Below are 10,595 nucleotides of genomic sequence, written 5' to 3'. Positions count from 1 at the left end.
TGATGACTACGACCCTAGAGAAGGGTGGATGCTCCCTCAGAACACAGCGGGTCACCACAAAGCAAACGGAACACAGATCGGAGCCCAAACGAGCAAACTCCAAAAGAAAACAGCACTGCCCCTGCAAATATCGGACACGTCCGGTATTATATCGAACACGTCCGGTATTTTCAGCAGCAAGCTGACCAAAAGAGAAAAATCCAAAACCCCGTCAAACGGTATCCAAAAATCATGAAATTTTAATCATAGCTCTTTAGACACCAAGGGAAGATCTCCACCAAATTTCAGCTCAAAACTCCAAAGTGAGAAATATCGGACACGTCCTAGATCATATCGAACGCGGTCCGGTATGAGCGAGCAGTTTCTCGGGAAAATCAAATCAAGCCATAACTTGATCAAATCAACTCCAAATGACTTGAAACTTTGCACAAGGGTTCACAAGCGAGTAGAAAGGCAACCTCTAAAGGATCATGGCCCGAGACAAACTCTAGCTCCGTGAATCGAAGGAATTGAAGAATCCCCCAAAAAATAGGTCAAGAACTAAAATTGCCCGGATCTGCGATCTCGTGAGGAATTAGTGTATTTCCTTCGGTGGAAAGCTTCTACTCATGTCATTGATCGATCCAAGGTAACAAGAACGAACCAAAACCATCCCAAAACGAAGAAACGAGAGGGGAAACAAGAAGGCACAAAAGGAGCTCGTGAAGAACACCAAAATCACATCAAGAACACAACTAAATCATGAATCCCGGAGGGCATACGGTGGTTACGGCCACCAATTCCTTCAAAACCGAGTAACAATTTGAGTTGTGGACCTCTCTCATACATGGGAGCAAACTAGAGGAAGAAACCCTAAGGAGAAAATGAAAACTAGAGGAGGTGAGGGAGATGGGGGCTCCCTCATCCTATTTAACAGGGCTATTACACATTCCCAGTTTTGCCCCTGGATACAAATGAGTTGAACCGCTAAGCCCAAGGGCGTTGTTGTCCAACCCGGTGTAATCTTGATCCGACGGCCACCGCGCCTTCTCACCGGTAGCTTCGCCTCGACGCGAACTCCCCGATGCCGCCACGTGCCGTCCGTCCCTCCTCGAAACCTCCGCCCGGGTTTTGAGGCCCAAACCCGTAAACCGTCCGTGGGTAGCGTACTCCATACGCGTTCCCCGCCATCCGACGCGTGTCACCGCCGTCCTCGACCGGCCGGCCCGCCAAGTCCTCCTAAGCCTCGCTCGACTCACGCGTCCGCCGTCTTGACCCGGTCAACACCGTCACTCCATGTCTTCTTGCACTTGTCGATGTCCCAAGTGTCAACCACCGCGGCTAGTCACCCGGCCTCTGGGTCCCTCGGTCCAAGCCTCACGTCCGTCCTTCATCGCTCCCGGTCTGTCGGCACGGCACGTCCTCCTTGACCTTCATCTCGTCGTCGACCACCGCATCCAAGCTCCACACCTGCACAACACAAGCCAAAAGACATGTCGCACATATAGCTTTCGCCATGGTAGGGTTAGTCACCACTCAACCCACTTCGTGGATCACATTGACAATCACTCATCACAAACAAACACATAAGGGTACTTGTCAACCTTGCGTTCGCAATCTCCCCCTTGATGAGTGCATTGTCAACACCAATACATGAACAGCTTGAGCAAAAGAAAAAGAAGAAGAAGAGAAAAGAAAGAACTCACCCAAACGACCAAAAGCCAAGAAAAGCCAAGAACCGGGTCATTCGAAAATGAGCAAAACTTGGTCCCCAAAGACATGGGCAACGGCTCGACGCAACCAAGTAAAACAAAACTAGCCCTCAAGAAGAGGCAATGGGCTCAACACCACTAGCCAAGCTCAAAAAGCCGAAAACCTGCTAGACCCTCCAGAAGAGGCAAAGGCTCAACACATCTAGCAAAACACCTTAAATGCAACTCCCACTGAACAAGTGCAATCTCTCTCAAATGAATGCATATCTCTCAACTTTAGGTGAAATTGGAAGTTTTCTCCCCCTTTTCTGAATATTTCTCCCCTTGTGTCCCCTTGTGACATTGTGAGTGTGGAAACTTCTCCCCCTTGTTGACACATGCACTTATCAAGCTAGAGCCCAAGAATTGCAACTCCCCCTCAAAACAAGCTATGAATGCAGAAATGCACGAATGCAGAAGCTTCAAGATTATAGCAAGTAGATTGAAAGAATGCTCTAGTGGATGCTGCCATGTATATATAGCAACACATACAAGTGCTAGCAAATGCTCAAGGTGACCAAATGAGACGAAATATGGCATTTAAGCAAGTTTGATCAAGTTTGAGCAATTGTAAAAGAGGGTTCACCACCAAAGGAGCACATAGCAAAAATAGACAGGAGATCGACCTTGTGCTACACATGTATGCAAAGTGAACTACCCCAAACAAAGTTCACACATCATGTCAAGAGACAAACTGGTGGTTTGATCAAATTTGAGACACCAATTGAAAGTTATCGGAGTTATGCAGCGTATTACCAAAGTTTGTCAGACAAGTGCGTGCGGGAGGTTATCTGTGCCATCAAAACCTGACTTAGCGACCATGTCAAACCTATGCCAAAGGCAATCAGAAGCTTAAGACAATGATCTCGGTATCCATTACAGAGCTCAAGTTCACCAATAAGTGCAATTTGGAGCTGTCTCGATACTCTGACATAGGATAGTACAGACCCATCCCGATCTTTTCAAATCACTTAGTTTGATTTTCAAGTTTTAGCACAAATTCAAGTTTCTCAAGCAAGTGTGTAACTCAAGGTATGAGCCATAGCAACTAAGCATATATATGAAGCAAGAAAAAGATCTCAACACATGCTAGTGCCACAAGTAGTGGTGAACACATTTCATGTTTCAACAAGTTTTAATCAAGTTCACAGTTTGGAAAACAAGCTTAGCTCATAACATGTATCAATTGATCAAATGGAGCCTAAGCCAAAAGCACATCATTGTATATCCATAACATCCCCAACAAGAGCATAGTGTCAATCTAGCTACTATAAGGATGAAGCTTAGGATGCAATATGATACATGATGATATGATATGCAAGAATGATATAAAAACAAAAACAAAGGCTAAACTACAAAGAAAAGCAAAACTAGAATACAACAACCAAAGTTCCCCTCCTCTAAAAAGGGAAACAAACTCCAAGCTCCCCTCGCAAGCGAGCAAACTGGGCTTGGTCAAGTGGTTTGGTGAAGATATCTACGAGCTGGTTTTGGGTATCAATGTGGTGCAGATCGATATCACCTTTCTCATAGTGGTCACGCAAGAAGTGAAAGCGAACTTCTATGTGCTTTGTCTTTGAGTGAAGGACTGGGTTTTTTGCTACACTTATGGCACTGGTGCTGTCACAAAACAAAGGCACTCGCCTAAACTCTAACCCAAAGTCTCTCAGAGTAGCTATCATCCAAAGCAACTAGGAACAACAAGCAGCAGCAGCAACATACTCAGCTTCTGTGGTGGATTGGGTGACGCTAGACTGCTTGCGAGAAGACCAAGACACAAGAGAAGATCCAAGAAACTGACAAGTCCCCGAAGTGGACTTCCTCTCAACACGACAACCAGCATAATCTGCATCAGAATACCCACAAAGAGAAAGAGAGGAGGAGGCTAAAAACCAAAGACCAAACTCGGGTGTGAAACGAAGGTACCTGAGGATCCGCTTGATGGCTTGACGATGAGACGTGCGCGGCGAAGACTGAAAGCGCGCGCACAAGCAGACTGCGAACTGGATGTCCGGTCTCATCGCCGTTAGGTACAGCAGGGACCCGATCTTGCTTCGGTATTCCTTCTGGTCCATGGCTTCTCCCTCCTTGTCCTCATCCAGGGCCGTCGTGGTTGACATGGGCGTCGAAAGAGGCTTGGCCTCACCCATATCAAATTTCTTGAGCACGTCCTTGGTGTACTTGCCTTGGTGCACAAACGTCCCCTCACGATTTTGCTTAATTTGCAGCCCAAGGAAGAAAGTCAATTCGCCCATCATGCTCATCTCAAATTCCCTGCTCATAGTATCTGAAAACTTGGCAACAAGAGCATGAGAAGAGCCACCAAAGATTATATCATCCACGTATATCTGAACCAAAAGGATGTCTGTGCCTTGCTTGAGGAGGAACAAAGTCTTATCTACAGAACCCATCCTAAAACCCTTATCAAGCAAGAAAGCTTTTAAACGCTCATACCAAGCTCTCGGGGCTTGTTTCAAACCATACAAGGCTTTGTGGAGTTTAAAAACATGGTTGGGGTACTTTGGATTTTCAAAGCCAGGGGGTTGCCTCACATAAACCTCTTCCTCTATGTACCCATTCAAGAAGGCACTCTTTACATCCATCTGATACAGCTTGAACCCTTTCGAAGCTGCAAATGCTAAAAAAATCCTAATGGCTTCTAGACGGGCAACAGGAGCAAAGGTTTCTTCATAGTCTATTCCCTCTTTTTGGCAAAAACCCTGAGCCACTAATCTCGCCTTATTTCTCACCACCACCCCATCCTCACTCTGCTTGTTCTTGTAAACCCACTTTGTACCTATGGGGTGGCACTCTAGTGGAGGTGGAACTAAAACCCACACTTGGTTCCGCTCAAAGTTCTCTAACTCCTCGTGCATAGCATTAACCCAATCGACATTAGATAGTGCGTGTCCAATATCTCGAGGCTCAAAAGAAGCTACGAAAGCAGAATGAGCGAAATGGGAAATATGATAAGACTTGGAACGCGTTACCCTTTCGTCGATGTCGCCGATCATGGTCTGAGGAGGATGGCGTCGCTGGATATGTCGAGGTGCACCCAAAGACAAAGTCGCCTCCCCCTCATCCACAGCTGGGGCCTCCTCAGTCGATTGAGGAAGCGGCTCGCACGGACCCCATGAAGTAGAGGTGGAGGGCTCGGGGCCGTGAGCCGAAGTGGTCGAAGCTGGCTCGATCGGGGCAGCCGGTTGAGATGGCTTGGGATCATCCTAATCGACGTCATCGTCATCCTCAATGAAAATGCTGTCACCCATCTCTTCATCACCTGCATGTTCAAAGACCGAAATAGAAGAGGGCATGGTTTCGTCGAAGGTGACTTCACAAGTCTCCACGACACGGTTAGTCTCGAGATTAAGCACACGGTATGCATGTGAATGAGAAGCGTAACCGAGAAATATACCGTCCGAAGATCTAGATTCAAACTTGTCAAGATTACCTTGCTTAAGAATGAAGCACCTACAACCGAAGACTCAAAAATGACTCACCTTGGGTGGACGCCCAAATCACAACTCGTAGGATGTCTTCTTTAAGAAAGCACGAAGAAAAATGCGATTTGAAACATGGTAGGTGGTGTTGATGGCTTCGACCCAGTAACGCCTAGGAGTCCTATGCTCATCGAGCATCGTCCTGGCCATTTCAACCAAAGTCCGATTTTTGCGCTCAACAACACCATTCTGCTGAGGGACATAGGGTGAAGAAAACTGATGTTCAAGACCCAAGGAAGCACAAAAGGTGTCAAACTAAGAGTTTTTGAACTCAGTGCCATTGTCACTGCGGATAGCTCGTATGGCATTCTTTGGTAACTTAGTTTGCAACCTCAAGATCAAGTCACGAGCATGAGAAAACGCTTCGTCCTTGCCCTCCATGAAAAACACCCAAGAATAGCGAGAAAAATCATCCACGATCATAAGAACGTACCACTTCCCTCCCTCTGACCAAACCCGAGCCGGACCAACAGTGTCCATATGGAGTAGCTCACCGGGTCTCGTGGTCATGATCTGAGTCACTGGAGGATGGGAAGTAGCCACCATCTTCCCATGGCGATAGGGATGGCATACCAGATCCTTCTCAAACTTAAGTTTGGGCAATCCTCGGATCATGTCAAGAGAACTCAACCTCACTAGGAGATCAAAGCTCAAGTGACCAAGTCTCCTATGCCACTTCCACAAATCAGAAGAAGATCCGGCAACCAAACAGCAAGAAGAACCAAAAGACTGAGAGAAATCAGCTCTGAAAACTCGGCCGAAAGGAACGATCTGACAAACTAGATGTCCCTGAGAATCGAGCACATGAGAAAGTCCAGTCTTAAAGCGCACCTCAAACCCATCTTGAAGGAGTTGCGAAACAGAGATCAAATTGAAATGCAGGCTTGAAACCAAAGCAACATCCTTCAAGATAAAAGACTCATTGACCCAAATGGTCCCACGAGACAGCACCTTACCTTTGCTATTGTCCCCAAATGTGATGTACTCCTTGTATTGCATGGGATCGAGGCTGGAGAACCATTTGGAACTTCCGGTCATGTGGCACGAACAGCCGGAATCAACAAGCCACGTGTTCTCTAGGCCTTCGCTCTGCATCAATAGAAAGACAGGGGGTGAGCAAATGGCACAACACTAGGGTTAGTGAAGTGAGGAGAATACCAGTGTTGAGTCATTTGCCCTGGAAAAGTGTTAGGAAAAACACCATACATGCCATGTCCCATTGGAGAGAAGCGATCACCATGTGGAGGAAAACATGGTCCGCTAGGAGTGTGGGACTGAAAGCCACCGTCGCGAGGTCCAGAGTCATATAGATCATGACTTGGGCCACGCCGGGCACGACCACCACGTGGTCTCGCCACTTGAGGCCTAGCACCTTGAGGCATTGCACCTCTAGGCCTAACATTGTGCCTCTGAACAGGCGGTACATGTACGCCATGGGGAGGACGGTACATGTTCCAGTTGTTCGACTCGTACTCGCGCCGCTCATCTCTCTTCCTCCTAAAGCAAAACTCAGCCAAATGACCATCTCTATGGCAATAGTCACAGTGGTACCTCACCTCTCTCTTGGATGGTGGTTGACTCACTCTCTTGTGGATGTGGTTCACTCTCTGAGGCTTTTGGCTTTAGGAAGGGGTGCACTAGAGATGTTGGGTAGAGTATCGAGTGAGTTTCGAAAGTGGTTCGGTTAGGGAACCCAAACTTGCTTGGATGGTGGAGCTTTTGGTGGTTCTTCAAACACACCATCTTTGATCATAGGCTTGGTAGACTCTGGTGGAGGAATCTTGATCAATTTGGGAGTGTTGGTGGGTTTCTCACTTGGGTTCAAACCACTATGTTCACCAACCTTGCCATAGACATGCTCACCCTTCCCACCTATAGCAAAGCCTACTCCCGATGAGTCAGTTCCCCGCCTGAACTGGCTCACCATCATGCCCAACTGAGGCTCACTACATGACACCCAGCTCAAGATGGACCGAAGTTGTGTGTTTTCTTCCTCGGTTCCCATCTTGTCGTGCCTGCAGGACTCAAGCTCCAACACCAAAGCTTCACATCGAACACATGTAGTGGTGGTGCTATCTGAGTTGGCCTTCTCAAACTCAGCAAGTTTGGCAACCTTCTCTGCTAACTCAGATTGCAAGCCTGAGCAGGACTTGCATGCACCGAGCAACCCAGAACGAGACTTCAGCTCATCACATTCATCAAGCAAAACAGCATACTTGGATTGCAAGTCAGAGAGGTTAGACATGTGTATAGCGCACTCATCGCACTCCTCCTCCTCTGACACCACTACACCACTCTTGGCAAGCTCCAACTCCTTCAAAGCAACCTCTAGCTGGTCCTTAAACTCTTTTCTCTCGCGGCAGCACGCTTAAGCAACTTATCTTGACTCATCAATGTATCATTCATAGTATCAAGCTCAAGCATAAGTGAGTCAAGTGTGGGTGGTACCTCATTTTCGTCGTCGTCGACGTCGACGTCCTTTTTGAGCTTTGCTCCACCGTCAACCGCCATAGTGCAAAACCCACCATGGTTTGCACCGACAACAAAGCAGAGACGGTTGAGCTTGTCCTCGCGCTTCTTCTCGGACTCATCGTCGGTCGAGGGAGAAGAAGAGTGATCATCATCGGAGTCGTCGTTGAGGTCGCTGAGGGAGGCAAGGAAGGCGCGTTCTTGAGCTTTGGCCTTCCTGCGGTACGCCTTCTTGATCGCCTCCTTGTCGAAGCGCCCTTAGCCTTGTGCTTGCCGGAGGTGTAGTCGCGCTTATCCTTGCGCTTGCCGGAGTCGTACTTGTTGATGAAGGGCTTCTTCTTAGGGCAGTGCGCGACAAAGTGGTCCGGATCTCCACATCCATAGCATCCCTCCTTCGGGCCACCACTACGTCGGCGGTTCAAACGGTTGTTGTAAAATCGAGAAAACCGACTGATGACGAGTGCCAACTCATCATCCCCAAGAGACTCCAGCTGCTCCTCTGTGACTGACATCAAGCACGACAAAGAGAAAAAAACTTGTGAAGGGTTAGTCAATGAACTTGAACCACTACCTGAGACCAAAGCCATGGTTGGTGCAGAAGGATTCTTGAGCTTGGCTTGGGTTTGGTAATCGATCTCTGTGGACTTGAGCTTGCTGAAAAGCTCGTCGACGGTGAGGGTGTCGTAGTTGGCCGACTCGATGATCGCCGACACCTTCACATCCCATACCTTTCGATCAAGGGCATAGAGAAGCTTGAGTGCCCTCTCATGATCACTATAAGGTAGGTTGGCCTTGTTCGCTTTCATTTTGTTGACAATAGTCTGAAAGCGGGAAAACATAGCATCGATGGATTCGCCATCAAACTGAGAGAAGTTCTTGTACTCGCGCTTGTACGTCTCGTAGAGTCTGGTCTTGACCTGTGCGGTCCCCTCGTGATAGCTCTGAAGCCTCACCCAGATCTCTCGAGCTGTAGTACAATCGGAGACACGCTCGAACTTAGAAAGCGAAAGACTCAAGAAAAGCACACTGCGAGCTTTGCTATTTGCGTTGTGCCGATCCTTGTGATCCTGGGTGGTACGGGCCGCAATAGGGAGCACAACGTAAGTAGCATCCTCACAAATTTCCTAGACGAGCCAATCAATCCCCAGGAGATGCACAGGCATGCGGATCTTCCAATAAGGATAGTTGGACCCATCAAAGTGCGGTGGTTTGTCGGAACCACGCTCCATGTCGCCTTCGTGGATCATGGACCGATTAAGGTGGAATGATCCTTAACCGGCTCTGATACCAATTGAAGGACCGGAAACGGCGACCAGAGGGGGGGGTGAATGGGAGCCTTAAATTTCTTTCGAAATCTTCGACCACTGTCCCAATATCAATCCCCAAAAAGCATACACGATAGACTTGATGACCACGACCCTAGAGAAGGGTGGATGCTCCCTCAGAACACAGCGGGTCACCACAAAGCAAACAGAACACAGATCGGAGCCCAAACAAGCAAACTCCAAAAGAAAACAGCACTGCCCCTGCAAATATCGGACACGTCCGGTATTATATCGGACACGTCCGGTATTTTCAGCAACAAGCTGACCAAAAGAGAAAAATCCAAAACCCCGTCAAACGGTGTCCAAAAATCATGAAATTTTAATCATAGCTCTTTAGACACCAAGGGAAGATCTCCACCAAATTTCAGCTCAAAACTCCAAAGTGAGAAATATCGGACACGTCCTAGATCATATCGAACGCGTCCGGTATGAGCGAGCAGTTTCTCGGAAAAAATCAAATCAAGCCATAACTTGATCAAATCAACTCCAAATGACTTGAAACTTTGCACAAGGATTCACAAGCGAGTAGAAAGGCAACCTCTAAAGGATCATGGCCCGAGACAAACTCTAGCTCCGTGAATCGAAGGAATTGAAGAATCCCCCAAAAAATAGGTCAAGAACTAAAATTGCCCGGATCTGTGATCTCGTGAGGAATTAGTGGATTTCCTTCGTTGGAAAGCTTCTACTCATGTCATTGATCGATCCAAGGCAACAAGAACGAACCAAAACCATCCCAAAACGAAGAAACGAGAGGGGAAACAAGAAGGGACAAAAGGAGCTCATGAAGAACACCAAAATCACATAAAAAACACAACTAAATCATGAATCCCGGAGGGCATACGGTGGTTACGGCCACCGATTCCTTCAAAACCGAGTTACAATTTGAGTTGTGGACATCTCTCATACATGGAAGCAAACTAGAGGAAGAAACCCTAAAGGAGAAAATGAAAACTAGAGGAGGTGAGGGAGATGGGGGCTCCCTCATCCTATTTAACAGGGCTATTACACATTTCCAGTTTTGCCCCTGGATACAAATGAGTTGAACCGCTAAGCCCAAGGGCATTGTTGTCCAACCCGGTGTAATCTTGATCCAACGGCCACCGCGCCTTCTCACCGGTAGCTTCGCCTCGACACGAACTCCCCGATGCCGCCACGTGCCGTCCGTCCCTCCTCGGAACCTCCGCCCGGGTTTTGAGGCCCAAACCCGTAAACCGTCCACGGGTAGCGTACTCCATACGCGTTCCCCGCCATCCGACGCGTGTCACCGCCGTCCTCGACCGGCCGGCCCGTCAAGTCCTCCTGAGCCTCGCTCGACTCACGCGTCCGCCGTCTTGACCCGGTCAACACCGTCACTCCATGTCTTCTTGCACTTGTCGATGTCCCAAGTGTCAACCACCGCGGCTAGTCACCCGGCCTCTGGGTCCCTCGGTCCAAGCCTCACGTCCGTCCTTCACCGCTCCCGGTCTGTCGGCACGGCACGTCCTCCTTGACCTTCACCTCGCCGTCGACCACCGCATCCGAGCTCCACACCTGCACAACAAAAGCCAAAAGACATGTCGCACACATAGCTT

This window comes from Miscanthus floridulus, chromosome 17 (genome assembly GCF_019320115.1).
Source record: "Miscanthus floridulus cultivar M001 chromosome 17, ASM1932011v1, whole genome shotgun sequence".
NCBI classification, from domain to species: Eukaryota; Viridiplantae; Streptophyta; class Magnoliopsida; order Poales; family Poaceae; genus Miscanthus; species Miscanthus floridulus.
Note: the sequence above shows the minus strand (reverse complement) of the source record.